The following is a 19058-nucleotide window of genomic DNA, read 5'->3' on the forward strand; positions in this document are numbered from 1 at the left end:
CCAAAAACAGGTCTCCACCAACTTCATCCTGAGTGTCCTCCTCAGGCTGCGTATCTGCTGTCCCTTTCCCCCTCACATCAACCTCATTTTAGGGCAGAAGGATTGCTCTTTAAACTGAAAGTCTGATCATTTGACTAATCGTTACGTGTCTATAGACTTAATTACTCGATAAATGAAAAAAATAAAATCAACATATTATTCGATTATAAAATTAATCATTAGTCGCAGTCCTAATTAAACCCTGTAACAATACCTCACAAAAATGTTTCAACAGGGGAGACAGGCTAAACACCATACATCCAAACACCATACTAAGGAGCATGGGAAATAGTTTTTGGATTAATGATGTTGTCCAAATGGCAGTTAACCTGACTTTATGGGTTGTAAAAATGCTTATCAAACTTTCCCATGAGCACCATCTTCTTGAAACAACATCAGCAACAGCATGATGTAAGATTTAAACATATACATTTTCATCGTATATTATTTTGTGGCAGCCACGACAAAGCTGTGGCAGTGCTTCACAGATGGCCCGACAGTGGAAACACTGTAAGAACCTGGCATTCAAGGACACAGTGCAACAGACTTCTCAAAGCCTTAATCTCGTTTACTTATGTGTGTGTATACATGCTTACTCACTGCTCAGTCTCTGTTCCGACACAAGGCGCAAACGACCACATAAACAAAGGATTAGTGCGCGTTCAGTGTGTGAGAGAGAGACTAAGTTTATGCGTCTCTTTACAGAACTAAAGCGTAAGTGTGAAGGTCACAAGAGGTGAGACTGAATACCGGATCAGACATGAGGTTTGTGCATCGTTCAGCATTGACAGAGCGCTGCTGTGTGACTTCAACAGCTTTGACAACTCTGCCAGTGTCTTTGACACTTGACAGCCCTGCGAGCCTCACTTCTCAATCTGCTCCCACTGTGTGTGAGGCCGCCACTAATGTCCTACCTTACACTCGCAGCAAGACTCGTAGACTTCATCATTATGAACAGAGTACAAGAGTCCCGGCCTTTTCACTGCACAATCCCCAGTGTGCTGCGTGATAAAACTTAGACGGCCTCCTCTCTGTCACCGTCTGTATAATGCATGCACTGTACAGACACGTGCTCTCTGTTGAGCCTTGCAGCGACTGGGCTTGATGCATTTGAAAAGCATGCCGCAGATGCACCAAAGTCAGGGAGCCAAAGTAGGTCAGTGTGTTGAGCTGAGCAGTGAGGGATGTGGCAGCCCATTAAGCTGTGCCCTCCTCTTCTTCTCTTTAATACACACAGCAGTACACACACAATCAGGGCATTCACGCTGTTGGGAGCTGTATGTCTTCAAAGTCAAAGCTGTTATCTTTCAGGCAAATTATCTTTCATATTGTAGGAGGCCTCATTGTCATATAAAAAGGCAGACACTGTCCTGGGCTAAACCTGTGAGCAAGTTGGGACTCGACCCCCTCAACCATCGTCTTTTTCAAGCAGGATTAGCCAAGAAGAAGAGCCTTGCATGCACTTTGGTTGCATCTTTAATCACCACAGAGCTAGCCGGAGGTGTTACAGTAATGCCAAGGCATTGAAGAACGGATCGAGGTTCTCGCTTTCCCTGGGCTGTATTCAAGCCTCCCGGGGAGAACACTATTGATCTGGAGCTAAGAGGGGCCGGATTGATCATGCACACTCTCTAATAACATGCACGTACACACAGTAGCACAGCATGTCGCTGCATGTCACAGCGGTTCGATGTGCATTGCTTTCACTCAGCAGGTTGGCTGTTCAAGCAGAGGTTGGTGGCACTGCCTGCAGAGGGACAATGGTGGGCGTGTCTATGCATGTGTGTGTGTGTGTTGCTGTCGAGGGAATGACAGCAAACAGCCCCTTCGCAGCATCACTTAACATGCCGCTGATGTTCAGATCCTCCTGAAGTCCAATAAGTGGACAGAGGCAGCTCCATGGTAGTTCAGACCACAAGAGAGAATGTTTCCATAGTGGTTAATCCTATCAATTCTGAGAACCAGAACAGGTTTATATTTCTGAGGATTCCTATGGTTTGCCTACACAACTCGCCACACAGTCCGGTGCCCTCGTTTCTTTGCGAATGAGAAAACACACGACAGGAAGTGCCCTCAATGTCGCAAATACACTCATCCTTCCAGACAAGAAGATTGTGCCCATCAGATTTTTCATAGCTGCATGATACAAAAGATTTTTTTAATGGTGTCATATCATTTCACAGTGAAAGCTTTTATAGAAAATGAATAGGTAATGAACGCAGTGAGAGACCAACTGTGCTATGCCCTCTAACATAATGAACCATCCGTTCATGAATATTTAGGCTTGTCTGTGACTGGAAATAAGCATGAACTAGAAGAAAAAAACCCAAGGGTGAGTTCTCAAGTACCCAAGGGCACAGTGGATCTTATAAAGCACGATGATTATCTAACTTTGAACCTTAAAGTCTACTTGCATCGTTTCTTTTCCTCTTTGCTCATCATCAATAGATGAGTTAGAATAGAAATGGGCCAGTACTGTAAACCAGCAGCGGTACAGAATCTGTCTTTTATCTTAGATAACATATTCTGGTACAACTACTGAATATCCCATGTGATTTGTCTATTTCTGCTTGAAAACACATGTAAATTCATGACAAGCATATATGCATGTAATTATTTTTGAATTACAGTAAATTTCCTTTACTGCTGAAACTTATAAATAGAAGGATGTATATGGTTATACAGTTTGCAAATGCCTTCCTCCGTTTCTTTTTCCTTCCTTGGCTAAAGAACGTAAAAAAGAAGCAAGGGTCATTACATCACCGAATCTTGCTTTGAGGATACATGGAGAAATGCACTAAAACCCAACATATCTTCCTCGTATGACTTCTGATGAAGAAATTCCTCCAGAAATGTAGGTTACGATTGATGACACGTTCATCCCTCGATTTTGTTTGGGAGAGGTTCCTGTAAGCAGTGTAACTGGGGCCTGATCAGTGATATTTGGTTGGACCTTCCCCGTTTGGTCATGAAATTATCAGTCCTGTTAATCAATTTGGGAAAAAAAAAAAGGGTTGTTAACCTTTCTGCATCAGAAGTCTTACGACGTAGTTAAGTGTCGTGAATAAGCTTAATACACTCACTTGTATTTTGGAAGCAACTAAAAACCACTATCAAAATGTGAAAGAATGAAAGTGATAACATGAAATGCAATGTCTTTGATCACCTGTCAAGTCTGCCATGTTGGTTTTCTGTTCAAGGTGTTTCCTAGTTAGCAAAACCAACTGCTACATTTCATTCATATGAGGTTGTCAACAGCGTGTTTGTGAACACTGCCACGCCTTAGTAATTAGTTGTGATATATAATGAAAGCTTTATAATGTGTTAACGCAAATAACCACAATTTGCATGGTCCGTTTTCTGGATGAAAACTGTGGCAAACTGCAGTAAGCAGATTCCTGTTCTGATCAGCTGACAACAATATACAGAAGACATGATGCATGTAAGTAGTCACATCCTTCACAGCATATACCAACTCCTCAACCTGGTTTAGTTGAATCCATCTACCCCGTTTGTGAAATTCCACTAGTTCTAAATTCGGTGTTGAAGCAACAGCTTGCACCGTGGGGTGTGATTAGGCTTTTTTTAGATACACTTGCCACTCTCCCTCCCTTTCTTTCTCTCTCCCCTTCTCCCTCGATCCCCACAGCTCTCCCGCTTGATAATTAGAGCCCAGGTTTTACAGGCAGGCAGCTCAGGTTTGTCCCTGCTCTTGTCCCTTCTCCTTGCACATCCACTGATAACACAAACACTTGGTAACTCTTACAGACCTAGATAACATCTAGTTTCAATAGCCCATCCCCGGCTTACAGCAATCAAATTGAATAAATACAGAAAAACTACTACAAGAGCCAATACAAGGGGAAACTGGTCTTGATAACTGGTTATCCATCAGTGCCAAGCTTGTGTGTAGTGGCATGTGGCAGGGCCCCAGAGCAGCAGGCCGTCACGTGTGGGCAGAGCAATGGCCTACAGTTTGTGAGTCTATGTCTGTGTGTGTGCCGGCTTCAGACTGATTAGTGGCCAGAATGGGAAGTGGGCAGGCGACCCGGCCTTAGTTCAACCCCGCTGCTGAAGTCTAGGCGTCCTGAGCGTGGTGACAGATGAGTGGGGGGAAAGAAAGAGAAAGGGGTGGGAGAGAGAGGAAGCAGAGGAAGTGGGGAGCTGGCAGCGGCACTGATGTCTGCGGTCATTCCCTGCACGGACTATTAACAAGGAAAGGGCAGGCTAACAATACAAGGCAACAGAGCAGTCAGTCAGAGCAGTAATGTTTAGAGGAAACTGATATGATCTCTATGTCTTCCTCTATGAGTCTCTAAGGATTGGCACAAGACAAACCCACAGCAGTAAAACCTCCTCATGGAGGCCGAGCAAACACAGATTCAGGCTAAAAGTGACATGTCAGATATATAGATTTGAGGGAATAGACAAGATATTCTGTGTAAGTGAGTGAATGCATGGGTGCTAAGATAAATGTGTGCAGAGCTGAAACTCCTGCACAGTGGGCCAGTAGTATAACTGTATACTGATCCATCAATGTAATGCTGGTCCAAGGGTGCAAAAGATAAGTGATGCCATGATTATCCAATCAGAACTGAACCGGCACAAAACACTGAGACTCAGTTACATTGGCTGTTATCTAATGTTATGACGTATTTCTGCCTGTCTCTCTCATTAGCATCCAACCACAAATCAAGTGACCTGTTAGAATTGGGCTTATATACAGCACCATTGTCCATCGCCGATGGCTAACAGTCGTCAACAACTCAGCCCACTATCACTGAAACATTGTGATTTATAAGCAGAGCCAAAACCCCTCGCCAGAGAGCACAAACAACACAGTTGCCATAAGGAAGCTCTGGGTCATGTGCAAGAATGTAAAAAGAAGTTTTTGCTGGTCAATACGTTACAGTTACGTCTTTTTAAACCAGCTCAGTTAGAGGAACTCAAGACGCTTGCTTACAGTGGTGGTGGTGATGATGTTTCTTTTTTGTGGACAGCTGGTAGTGAGTTTCTTTCAATTGCTCCATTCTTATTTGCATTTTTGTAGTTTAACTTTTCAGCATAGCTTGCTAGCTAACTTTGTTTCAGGCTTCAGAGGTTGAGCACAACCAAAGTTATGAACATGTTGTGTGGGAACACATTTAAAGACACATTTGAACCCAACACAGGAACATGTGTTGGACGGTTGCACTGCCTGCTCCATTTGCTGGTGATGAGTATTTATTTCACTGTATTAGTTCAAAAACAATATTCTACTGGGTTATTAATCTTCTGTGTATTGTTATCCCCATATAAAAAAAATGGTGACAAGCTTGCAACTTTAATGTGTTAGTGTTACTTATCTTTCATCAAATCACACTTTCAACATTTATTAAAGTTAGTCAGTAAGTGGCTCATGAAGGACCGTTTTTCCACCAGCAGTACAAATACTTTAAGCTTCCTCATTTCTCAGGTTGAAATATATAACTCTTATGTAAGTTTGCTTTGACCTGACAGATTTTGGAAAGTCTACAAGAGCTGCCCAATTAAATAATTTTATCTTCATTCTGGTTAGCGGGGCGCTAAACTGGAAGTTAGCTGGCTCAGTCCCTGGCTGCGGTTGCGTTTATTTTTGCTAAGTGATCGGCTGTTAGATAGATCCATATGTAAACGTGAGTATCTCGTTCTACACAACAATATTCAATGAACAAATGTCATTTAAATTGCTACAAACTGGCAAGTGCAGTGCCAGTGGAAAATGCATCAGAATATGAGACAAACAACCATTGCTAACATCATAAAAAGGTTCAGACTAAAGGATTAGAAGAATTTAAGAGTACTTAATATGTCAAACATTATAACATTGCGACAACCTCCAGCTAACATTCTTTAAAAGTAGTAATGCAGAATGTTTCAGTCCAGCCCCAAACTGATCATCAAAATACAGGATGATAACACCTGACAACTGTTGTCATGTGCAAGTCTATTTTCTGTACAAACTGCTTTGAGTCAGCAGTGTAAACATGTAATCTGACGTTATGGTCACAGCAGATTAGCACACAGATTTCCTGCCTATCTAACTCTAAGGCAGCATGTGTAGACTGAGATAGCCTGTTGTTTATCCCAACAGCCAAGAAGGTTTAGTTAAATACAACAACACGAAACTGTGCAAAAGTTAACAAGGAAGTGCTGAAACCACAGAGAACAAGTGATGTTGGCATGTTGTTAATGCAAGAACAACACTTCCTGTATCTGCTTTTTACAGTAAAAATCTTTCGATGAATACACTGAAATGTGGGGCTTTTATTTTGGTAACCATATAAAACCTTGGGGGCTAGTTAGTGGAAGTGGCTTTGTGTGGGTGGTTAGTTGGTCTACAGTTGTGGTGGAAATTTCTGTGGGTTTCCCTGTGAGTTTTATTCAGTGAACTGGTCGAGCAGTTTGGACAAATCAAACTTCCAACACAGCTGACGGTGTTGCCAGGTCTTTAAGAAGTTTCCCAAAATGCCCACCAAAACAAGCTGGTCAATTTACATCATAACAATGACTGCACTATTTTTTTAACAGGGAATTCATGGTGCATTCAAGTGTAACTTGTAAACTCAGAGTCTATATTCACGTGGCCACAGAGGTTTAAAATGGGAAAGTTTATTGGTATTTATTTTCTTCCTTCGTTGAAACACAAAGGCCAACATCCCACAACATTACTTTCTTATTATTTCACAGCAGCATTTTTATTAATTAGATAATACAATCATAACATTACATTTTTTAACCACAATCTACAAAACTCAAATTAAATTCTTAATGTACGTTATGTTTTGAATAATGCACCAGGCAAAAGGCTTCCTAGTACAATTTACAGCATTAGTTCCCTCAGAATCCACCGTTTCCCCACACATATACTTTACTTAGGTGGGCCGCCCAGGTATATTAACTGCCGCCCAAGTATATTTGGCGACCCAACTGAGCAGTGATCCAGTGGCGACACTCGGGTCTAACCATCATGAACACATTTTTGTGTTTGAGCAAAGCATCCACATCTCCATCTCCCTCTCCATCTCTGCCTGCCACTCAAAATATGGTTCTTTCACCTTCACATTGATGGTTCCACAAAGACAGACACAAACTATTTCCCAGGACTAGATTTCAGGTGGGCCCTCAGGCTTTGGAGTGAAACACAGACTTAAGAGACATGGCATGCTGCAACCTGACAAACCATACAATTATGTGAGAGCAAACACACACAAACACCCACAGTCCCGGTACAACAATACATTCTTTTTAGAAAGGACAAACTCTGTAGATCCAGGCAACGGAAACTGGCTAAGGTAGAGAGACTAAATGACAAAACCCCAGGCGAACAAGCCTACTCCTATCAGCAAAAAGGTTTCTCAAACAATCACTCATAGTTGTTCACATGTTGCAGTCATCTTGTGGGAGGATTGCTTGCTCACTGGTCATGCCAACCCTGCAACCAAACTTGGACTGAGATACATTTTAAGAGGTAGTTTTATGAGGTAGAAAAAGATTAGAGAAAGTCAGGGAGCAGCTCTAGTGGAAAAAGGGAAAGGAGCACTTCTTCTCATCTTGCTGTTCTCTGTTCACGTTTAAAAGCACAATCCATCAAGTCATCTATTACCCAGATAGTAGAATATATCGTCTCCATAACAATGAGCTCATCCTCCTCAAACAAGTTTTACTGTCCTCTTTTAGGTTGGCCTACTCTGCTCAGATACTTGACCCAGAAGAGAAGTGCACAAGCCAACACTGAAACCATGAAGTCAGCGCAGCCAGACAGGGGGGAATATAACCGTGTTGCTGATACTGCTCTGTTTAACTTGCGATTACTTTTTAGCTGTAAGATTAGTTTTGATCCAAAACTCAAGTAACTTTGAACCTGCTTAACTGAGCAAGACGGAGATAACAGGCCTCCCATACAGCTTAGCACATGCTCACACACACACACACTGCACGCATGACTTCCCCTAACATGGCATTGCCCTGTCTCCAGGATCTGATAAAACAGCCAATTACAACCTAAAACACAAAGGGAGCGCTGCCGAGAGGAAGGGTTGTGCAAGAGAGGGACGAAAGGAAGAAGAAGTGCGTCGACTTCCAACACTTGTGTTCACCATGGTACAATGAGTAGGCCTCCTGTTAACTACTTTTGTTGGACAATATATACTGCCAGAAATAATTGCAATAAACTATCTTAATGACATATTAAAGACAATTTTAAACAGCTGATATAACGATAAAATAAGAGCATAATAGTGCATGTACACCCATTCAAAGAGCACTAAACTTTGAACAAAGCACTGGTTCTACAGAAAATTCAGACAATGTGAAAAAAATACTAAAATATCCCCCCAAAAAACCAAATCAATAAAATGATCTCTTGGGCTCTGTGAAAAAAAATGCATGTAAACACAATCGGCAATATTGAGGTCATGTACATATCAATAAGCCCATATGCACGATAAGTACAATGAGTCAATAACGTATTTTAGAGCTGTAACGACTAATCGATTAGTTGTCAGCCATTACACTAATCACCAACTAGTCTTGTTTTGAGTAATCTTTGAAGGAAAAAAAGTCAAAATTCTCAGATTCCAGCTTCTTAAATGTGAATATATTGTGGTTTCTTTGATCCTCTGTGACAGTAAACTGAACAAATTTGGTGTGCATAAAACAAGACATTTGAGGACGCCATCTTGAGCTTTGGGAAACACCAACATTTTTCACCATTTTCTCACATTTTATAGAACAACAACTAATCAATTGACTGAGAAAACAATCAACAATTTTCCTCGGCAATCAAAACAATCGTTATTGGCAGCTCTAATTAATTATCCAGAGAGACCCAACAATGAGAACCTAAACTACATCCAATTTGTCACCCGAAGCTGCTCAAAGTGGGACATGAACTACACCCATCCATGCACACAGTTGTTTGCTCTGAGAGTTCACTAGGTCAGAGGTCACGTTGGAGAACAAAACATGACACCCACACACACTGAGGTCAAGAGAAAACACAAGACATACAGGAGGAGAAAAGACAGAAAAAGGTTGCTGAGGGAAATACAACTATCAAAATTGCAGAGAAAGGCACTGAGAAGCAGAGAAAGCAGCAAGAAAGAAATGAAGAGCCAAAGTTAAACAACAAAATGTCATGAGAGACAGATTTTTGCCTTATCTGGCCATGGCTGCCTCTCTTACTAACATGGCGAGTCCTCCCTATTCCCATCTGATAGCAGCTATGAAGGATTGATTCTTTCATCTTTCATACATAAGGCAGAACAATGTTACACTGTGTGCTTCTTCCAGCTTGTGAGTGTGTGTTCGAGGGAGAGGGAGAGAAGGAAACCGAGCCTGCATCGAATGGAAGAGGAGCAACAGCTGAGACGGGAGAAACAGCTGTATCTCTTCAACACTGCTCCCCTCCCCCTCATCCCCTCTCTCTCCCTGAATGAGCCCCTCACACCCCCTTTTCTGACCCTCCCTGTTCCACAGAGCAGCATGGCCAGGGGCTACTCTGTGCGCACACACACACACAAATTACAATATGTGCCAGAGTGAGTTAGAGACACCACTGGTGCGAGCCTCTGTTCTCCCCTCGGACGACATGTACAGACAGGATGCATGTGCTACTAAACATTCATCTATTGACTAAAAATAGGAGACATTGTTTCCAGCGGCAGTGTCCCCCTCCCTCTCCTCTTCCAAAATCCTTCCAACTCTACCCTCTTTATCAGATTCTGACTGTGTGACACAAAAGGACATAAACTTTCAGGTTGTCCTCTCACGTACAAAGAGTCAAACTGTGGCCTGTCCATCAAGTCTTTCTAGGCACTCTCTTACACTGTAGCTACGCAACATATGTGTACCGTTCGCAGAAAGGACGTATCGCGTAGGGTTGTGTGAGTCAAAACATGATGGTGAGCTTTGTTTTTTTGGGATTGTGTCTTCAATTTTAGACCCAGCTGCTCAGCCACAGAGTTTGTGTAATATGAGTAAATTAATGTCTTCACACTATGTTAAGCTAGATAAAGTTAGTAGGCAACCACCAGCTGCTAAATAAATGCCAACAGGGTGATCAAGACCCCAAAGTCAGCTATAGTCATTTACTTTATACCAGTAATTTAAATTAACAAGATTATTGACACTAAATTATCCATTTCTGTATAAACAGGGCTGTGTACTAGAGGTCGACCGATGTGGCTTTTTCCAGGCAAATACCAATTATTAGACAGCAAAGAGACCGATAACCGATATTTGGAACTGATATTACACATTTGCAGTAAAAATGTAAATCTTTGTATCAAAATTTAGAACAAACAGTGATGGAATCAAACCTAAGTACAATTTACTTCAAGTACTGCTCTTAAGTAAAGTTTTGAGGGAATTAACTTGAGTATTTCCTATTAGTTTATTTTACCTGCTGTCCGACACAGATAGCAATAATTGGAAAAATGCTGAATATCGGCCCCATCATCGGTCTATCCCTACTGTGTACACCTCGTGAAAACGACTGCCCTATTTTTACACTTGTAGAGCACAAATCCCTGGCACGTACCACTTATGCTCTGCTCTCACAGATGGAAGTGGAAGCGACGTGTTGCAACTAGAGCCTGGCTGAGACTGATACCGATATTAGGGAGTTAAGAAAATCCAATATAGATAGATCAGTTGCAATTCTTAGACATACATATATCAGACAACAAACACGGTAATATCTGGGATGGGCCAATTCCGTTCGATAATACCAGCCGACCAACGTATCGGTCAAGCTCTACTTGCAGCAGCCACTCTGCAAGCAGTCCGCAGAGCTTATGTTTACTATGTAGCTGGAGCGTTACACTCACCGAGCTTGGTTAATGCAGCCTTTTGCACAAAGTCAAAACAGAAATGCCAAAAATTCACATCTGGCACCATTCACTATTGAAAATATCCTTTATACCAACAAATGGTTAAAAAAAAATGTGTAGCAGACATAAAAACCCTCTTTTATGTGTTATGGGAGGAAATAAATTAGTTCACAAAACTTAAAAGGTACTCCACTGTATTACTCACAGGAATAATTAAAAGGAAATACACACTAATTTTGACTTTTTCTCTCAAACATTTGCTTAAGTAACACGAAATTTGATTTGTGTAACACGTGCTGCCTTTCTATTGTACAGTACAGTCTGTGCTACATCTGTAACCGCCTGTCTAGAAGAAGCACTTATTTGAGTTTCACTGTACTGTTATGCAATGTCACATGACATTCACGTTGAATTCAAGTAGGGTGTGAATGAAATGGATCAACAGCCAGTTTGACAGTTGGTGATGTAAAGTGTGTAACTGTAGGCATGTGACCACATGTCTCTGTGTGCATGTCAGCACCTGATCTGCTGGAAATCTGACAAAAGGTGACAAGAAACTGGTTGTCACAGTCACTCAATCTAAATGGACTCTTTGAGATGGAGAAGAAAACACATCGGCTTCAGACATGAATCATCACTATTTATTCTTGTACAAGGGGTGCTGGATGGTAAAACAGGAGATATAAGAGCAGAACAGGTGCGGAGGAAGAGGCTTCATGAGTATACACTGCGTTCTAAAGACGAAAAAGCCCACAGAGTATCTGAGACGAGCCTGTGTGTTGGTGGAAAGAGTGCAACGGAAGAAAAAGCAAAAGGAGCGAGGATGAAAGAGTTGGAATTATGTTTGTCTGTATCTGATCTATTGTCTTTGGCAGGGTTCAGGACCAAGTTCACAAGTTTCCATGATACAGCCAAGGCTCGGCTCTCAGTATAACTCCCAAGCCAAAACACTCGGGGTTTAGACAGATAGATGAGGCTGTGCTGTAAGACCACGAAGCTTTTCTCCAGCATTGATACAGACTGGTGGATCAGGACAATATGCAGGGGAAGTGGAAGGGTGCGGCATCTCTCTGTTTATGTCCAGCTGGGCCAGTTGGGGGGATTATGGGCTGGTCCTCATTCTGTATTAGTACAGTAAAACACCACAAGAGTCCCGACACCCATTTTACTTAAAACACCTGAACACACACACACACTCAAACTGGTCAGAGCAGCAATCGTATAACTTACAGCTTAGGCATGTTTTAGGGCCTTACACGCCAAACTGACATCAAAGCTGCATCGAAAAAGCTGCACATGAACACACCACAAAGACTACAGCTGGCGGCCAACAAGCTTGTACGTTCTGTGCCTGCGTGAAAGGAAATACCTCTCTGCAGATATACAAACCGTTATTATGATTAAGCAGCACTCTATTATAGCTGCATCTAATCAAAAATGGCTCTGCTATGGCGGCGGAGAAACATAAGGAGAAACCACACTGAATGGGTGAAATCATGGATACTACGGTGACATGCTCAAAGAGCTTTCCCTTTCTTTTTCAGTTTACCATTTCGTGCACTGATCCACTTACCTGAACAGCCAATCAGATTGATTTCTCTCAAAGACAAGATGCTCTGACATGGGCTGTCCAGTGCCCCAACTAGAGGCACTCACCCTCACTGACGGCCCTGACAATGCCCATTCTCTCCATCCAAGTCCATCCCCACAGAGGAAGGAGTTGATGAGTTGTGGTGTGATGGATGCGTCTGGTGCAGTTGTTAGTTACTTATTTCGGATACCTAGATAGAATTAATGAAGCCTAACATAACAGCCCTACGTAAAAAAGGAGCCGTTCCTCATATTTTGTTGACCCCGCCTATATCCATGCAGGAAAACAAGAAAATTCTTTCCTTCTTTATATGAAGTCCACTTGAGAATTTACATCAACCTCCATACTTCCAAGCTAATAACTTTAATGCTCATGGTAATGTTACTATAATGTAGCCACATTTGCAAATCATATAAAACCATATAAATATCCAATCTTGCCACATCCCTTTGAGCAGATCATCGCTGCCATGCTTCGTACGACACATTTGATTCTCACATGAAACTTTGGTTTCTGGCTGGGGATATTCCGGAGTAAAAATTACCACGACACACCAGCTTTAAAGTGTCAGGTGGAGCGGGAGAGATCCTCATAGCTGACATTCTGCATGCCTTAAAGACTAGCGGCTTTTACTACAGCCCTGTCCCTGAACTCACCTTTGACCCCAAACCTTATGACCCCAAACACCTACAACCTGACACACCAACCCCCGGCTAACACCCGTCAGCTGGGTGAGCTAAGAGGTTTGTGACCAGCAGGGCTTGGTGTTAACCTTAAAACTGTCATGTCCCTAAAGTTTTGTTTGCCTATTCACTGATCAGATTCTTCCTGAATAAGATGCACTGTACGGTAAAGATTCATGTACGCCTTGTGTTAATAAAAATCATATAAATGTATTTGAGAAGTGTGGCTTGTTGGTATCATTTAGGCACCAGTGATCTCAAACAGCAAAAACACTTATTTCAAAAAGACCCCAGAATATGGGAAGGGACAGGAGCACGAAGCAAGAGGCTGGTGTTTGTAGGCTGGTAAATGTAGTATATGTCAATGTGTTGTGAGGGATACTGCCTAATAATCAGACTGAAGAAAACTTAGCAGACAAGACTGGACTAAAATAGCATCAGATCCCACTCACAACATGAAAGCAACGAGAAAAAGAAACCAAAGTAACACAAAGGAGAAGCTAGGGATTAGAGCTGAGCAGCAGTCCACTCTCATAGCCCTTCATGTGTGAGTCACTCCCATCATCAGTGGTTGAATTCAGGCAGAAATGCTCTCAAAGCTCCAGGCCTCCTGCCGCCAGTCAGCCTATTGTGGCGTGCGTTTAGAAGGGTGCGTGTTTGTCTGTCTTTGTAAGAGAGATTCATCCATCAGTCACGAGTGTAGTCTTCAACATTATCTGTGTCCCGTTGCTCTAGTTGGCCTCTACTTCTCCTAAACAAGAGCTGCGATTACAACACAGCAGGAACGGCATGACAAATACACCCAAAACAATAAGAAGAGGCAGTTTTGCACAACTTCCTCAAAATTTGTTCTGTGTACAAAAAAAACAGTACATTGCTCAACCTACGCAGCGAAGCGTAGTGCCTGCCTCTGAATTTGTGAAGTGAAAGCTAGGAGAGGCATTAAGCTCGTCTTTTATCGTCTTCTCACACAGTCATGCAGCCAGTCAGGTGCTAGCCAAGCTCACATCTACAACACCCACTTCACACAGCTGCCAGCAACATTAGAAACACCTCATGTATAAAAAAGTCTTTATCAAACATAATCGTACACAATGTTATTATCAATGTTCCAAAACAACGTGTCAGGCACGGAGAGCGTTTGTATTACTTCAGATAGTAACAGAGAAGTTGGACACCCACATAAAGACCCAGAGCAGAAAATGAGCACAGAAAACTAGCTTTGTATTTGTACTGGTGGCGAGAGCCAAGGCTGGGAAGACATCAGAGGAAGAGTGTGACGACATGTGACTTTGCAGTTCCATCTGCGCTGAATGGATGTGCCAGACGCACGCATAAAGTTACCCTGGCAACTGAGCAACAGCGCTGGTTGGAGGTCACATACACACAGGAAAGGCTTGATGCGGACCAAAACGCCTCTAGAATATGTATAGCACCCAGAAAGAGGCCACAAGATGACTGCTTATTCAATGGGGAGAGGAAGTCCAATAGTAAGCCACAGAGCTGCATCGAGGACCATTTCACACAAACCGTGCAGTGAACATGATGTAACGCAGAGAAGAGAAACCGAACCTGAGAAAGCCCAGGGATTGAACTTGATGACGCAAAAGCGCTTCAGTGTTTTATCCCTTTCTCTTGTAAACACACGGCTCTGATTCGGAGAGGGGAGTTTCATTTCACACACACAGATGTAATCTCTAACTAATCACATTTGCAGGCCTTGGACAGAGCAGTTACACCACAGCGCTGAACAGATGGGCCCATGTACACGAGGCATCTCTGGGATTAGCCAGAAGGTGGAGGTGGTATGTATAGTTACCGAGGGACGGTTTCTAAAAGGGAGCTGGTGCTCAAACGGTGCTGAGGGGAGTCTTATCCGAGCACGTCTACTGATTCAGAAATAGAGGACTGGAGTTGCATCCTGAAGGTCTATACTCTGGTTAATTTTCTTCCTCTGACTGCAACAGGACCACATGTTTCACTTAAGAACTGTTTGATTACAACAAATCATTTTGCTACAGATAAGTCTGTTTGTCTTATACAGAAAGAAAGTGATGTAACTGAAAACGAGAAGAGCACTCCAACCAAGTGTGCTTCAGGATAACCTCCCGGCACTCACACTGTTTCTGTTGGCAAGCAACAGACATGCAACGTGATGCTCCCAGGAAGAGAGCGGAAGGAGGGGATAAATCCAAAAACACACAATGATAATTCAATGCAGCATTTGTAAATAGGAGTACAGATGGGACGGCACCGACAGTGCAAATCGCCACGCTGAATAGAATACTGAATCAACCATACTGTATTGGATTAAGACCTAAGCCCCAGTGCTAAGACTACTTGGGTAAACGTTTCGGATGAACCCTTTACACCCACTGACCGCTGTCCTACAGGTCAAACTTTCACTGTCTGCAGCAATCCTCTGAGTTTAGCCTGAATCATAAGATGTGAAAGCCAAAAGGGATTCTTTCTCTGAGATATAGAGGACTAAGGGCCTCCCGCATTCAGAAATAATTAGATCTCATCTCCCCTTCTGGACTCAACTTTAACCGTTTTATCTTATCACTCAGTCAAACAATGCCTTCAGAGTTGGTGCGTTTGCAATCACATACACTATCTAAGGACTACATAGATTCTGCATCTATTTTACTGTCAGAGAACGCTGCTGAAGTCAAATGAGATTGGTTCAGTCTTTACTGCAGCATAACACGACACCAGAGCACTGTAAAGGCATGCCAGTCATGAGTCTGAACCAGCGACCTCTGGGTCATATGTTAAGTGTTGAGAACAGCAGCTCCACACAGCCACACTAAATATCGATATGGAACATTCCTTAGAGCCCTTCAAAATGTGGGGTGAGCGGCGACGTCACACAGGACACTGACAAAGGGTGTGTTAGATAGGAGGTCTGAGCAGAGGGAGGCTTTGTTTAAGAAAAAAGGCATGAATTCAGCTTAAAACTAATTCTGCTTGACAGATAATAGAGGCTGCCCAGTCAAGTGTGCGCGCCTGTAGTTCATGTATTTATCTGTGGGTACGTTTGACCTCATAAATTAAGGCAACAATGACGTCAATAAAGGCAAGAAGGGCTAAGATGTAGTGAATGGAAACCAACTTTCAAGGTGGAAAACGGCAAACAAGTTTAACAGTTTATAAAAAGGTGTAAAAGTGATTTGGCTTTACATTCAGCTCCATTTATCGTCTTAATAAAATGAATATACCAATACTGGGCTGTTATATTTCACGGCCCTAATCACATTTTTCAATCAAAAACCGATGCCCGGCGTTATGTTTTTTAGCAGTTTCTTTCACTAATTCTCTTCCAGTATTGAGGGTTTGTGAGTCGCACACTTAAAGGAAAACCTTCTAATTTGTTGTACTGTTTATATTAAAGGGGTGGGAATCACAGAGTAACTCGTGATACGTTACGATCAACAATACGTAGACCATGATAATGACAGATTCTGTGATAAGAGATACATTGTAAGACAATAATCTAATGATACACCACAATATCGGCCTAGGGGAGGAATACAAAATACCCCTAAAAAGCACAGTACTGGAATTATGTATTTATTCAGTGCATTTTTGTGTCAGTTTTACAGAATCAGAATTAAATTAAACAATTTATAAAAAAGTGCAGTTTTAGCTTAATGCCTCTTTATCACATGTACTGACTGCAACTTGTCTGTATCTATGCATGCGATCATTCCAATGTAAACCAAAAAAAAACCCATAATAAACTGGCAAAAGGTCAAAATGCCAGAAAGCAGAACAGTTCTGAGGTTAAAATGCTAAGAGGAAGGCGGAAAAAAACTATGGCTCACTACAGTCTCATTAATCTGCATAAGTAAAATTTTTACAGAAGTTGAAACCAAATGGAGTCATGAACTCTGGTATGTCAGACTGCCGGGGAAATCCATTTGGACCAGCGGCCCATGCACGTTCTAATAAAAATAAGGATATTTTGTGCCAGTATATCAATAACCGTATTGCAAAAGGAAGCAATGCAATATATAACCAGATTGATATTTTGTCAAACCCCAACTAGATGGCTCTCTAAAGTTTTAGGAATGCAGATCGTGATAGGACACCACTGTTATCAGACCACCATTGTCACAGATTCATTTCACATGAAAAGGTCAATATACTTTTATCTCAGCTGTGATACAACAGCTGAGATCCAGCCTAAGTATTGATAAATGTTAGCTCTGTGTATGCTTTTATTGTCTGGCATAGAGTTACAAGAACAGATACTTAATTGGAGGAAGGCTATCACTCATGTTAAAATGATGTTATTGATTAACAAATTAAATTACAGTGATGGAGGTAGGCAGTTATCAGACGCATGTAGATGAGCTTGCCGATTCTCAAGAGTTGTTGATGAGATCTAAGCGACTTGTCTGACAAACAGCCAGCAGCTGAACTTGGGGAGGAACCTCTCTAGCTCCTGCTCTGAAAGTTTCCCCTCATACTGTATATATAAAATCAGGGTCATCGAGGTCGAGAGTCTTGATCACCCTTTTCCAAGAGTCAAAATACCCTGACGCCTTGTAATTTGTGCGTATCCTACAACCAAGATATGCCATGCCTGAGACAAGATACGCTGTGGCGGTGCACAGTATTGTTCGTGGGTGAACCCACGCCACACCCAAATCACTCCCCGGAGGGTAACTGTGCAGGGGGTTCGCCGCCAATGAGCTATCCAGAGCCGAGCGCCTGCAGTGGGGCTGTAAATAAGCTCTCCCGGGCTAACAGCACAAACGGCTCGATATAAAGTCCCCCGTCGTCCTGCACAGAGGCGAGCTGTGTAGCGACTAAAGTAAACAAAAGTAAACTGCCCGGGCTGAATCACAAATTGCTAACTCACTGACTCTCCCCACTCTCTCCTCAGAGGTTTCCACATTAGCATGTTGCAGTTCTCTAAGCTAGCTTGATACGTGAGCTAACTGTGCTCGGTGAGGGAGCGCATGATTTATAATCGGCGTTATATCGAACTCCTCCGCGCTGCTCCTCGGTGTGTGGCGGGACGGACGTGTCTTCACGTGGGTGGAGTAGAAAATAAAATAATGGCTAAAACAAACCTCTGCAGCCAGCTACACATAGTCTGCATTAGAAAAACCAGGACATGTCTCTGCCTTCAGCTTATCGTCCCCCCTCTCGCATCTCCCCGTCTCCTCATCTCGATGGTCGCTGGTTTACTTTGATAACGGAGCATCCTGCATGTAAAAATGAACACATCCCAAACCGTTGTCGGGGCTTAACGTTGCGTTAGCTAGCTACCTCGACGGCTGGGGAGGGATTTTCTACTTGATGTCCCGAATGATAACAAACTTTGCCTCAGACTCACCGAAGTGCGCCGTTTTCTTCTTTCTTGTGCTGATATTCCAGTGGGCACATCAGAGGCCAGCAGAAGACGGCGGCAGACAGCTAACCGTTTTTTGGGCTAACGTTCGGGTCACGACGATGCGCCTCGCAACAGCTGTGTTCTGTTTTGAATGAGGGCTGAGGAGACGCACGGCTAACGGGCGGAGCTTCCAGCGTGCGAGCGGACCAGTCCGCCCATCATCCTCCACACACCGGCTTCAGCTGCTTTTATACGGACACCTTTGCTCAGCGTCTACTTTATCTAGTAACAGGTGACGAACACAGTGTCTGTTTAAAATGCTGACAGATGGGAGTAGCGTACCCCCTGCCTATTGTTGTGACTTGAGGATAAAGCGCCCAGGAGATTTAAAAAGGGCGCAATGTTCATGTGTTTGATTCTGACTCCCTCTTGTGGTCAAACCCAGGCTGTGTAGTCATAGTGCATGGGCTTTAAAGGGTAACTCCAACTAATTTTACACGTTAAAGTGTGTTCACAGGTCCGTTTGTGGCACGCGACCAGATAAA

The 19058-nt window shown here is 42.8% G+C and overlaps 1 protein-coding gene across 2 annotated transcripts in view; it reads right to left on the bottom strand.

Moving 5' to 3' along the window:
- ralgps2 (Ral GEF with PH domain and SH3 binding motif 2) overlaps positions 1 to 18854 on the bottom strand; it is a 73207-nt gene extending 54353 nt beyond the window's left edge. The window contains exon 1 of one of the 2 annotated variants that reach the window (XM_084356061.1): positions 18517 to 18854. The gene's annotated coding sequence lies outside the window, so the exon portion shown is untranslated. The remainder of the gene's footprint in view (positions 1 to 18516) is intronic. The other variant, XM_084356062.1, reaches the window with a different exon arrangement.
- Between the last annotated feature and the right edge of the window lie 204 nt (positions 18855 to 19058).

Source organism: Pagrus pagrus, assembly GCF_965226575.1.
Source record: "Pagrus pagrus genome assembly, chromosome: 6".
Taxonomy (NCBI): Eukaryota; Metazoa; Chordata; class Actinopteri; order Spariformes; family Sparidae; genus Pagrus; species Pagrus pagrus.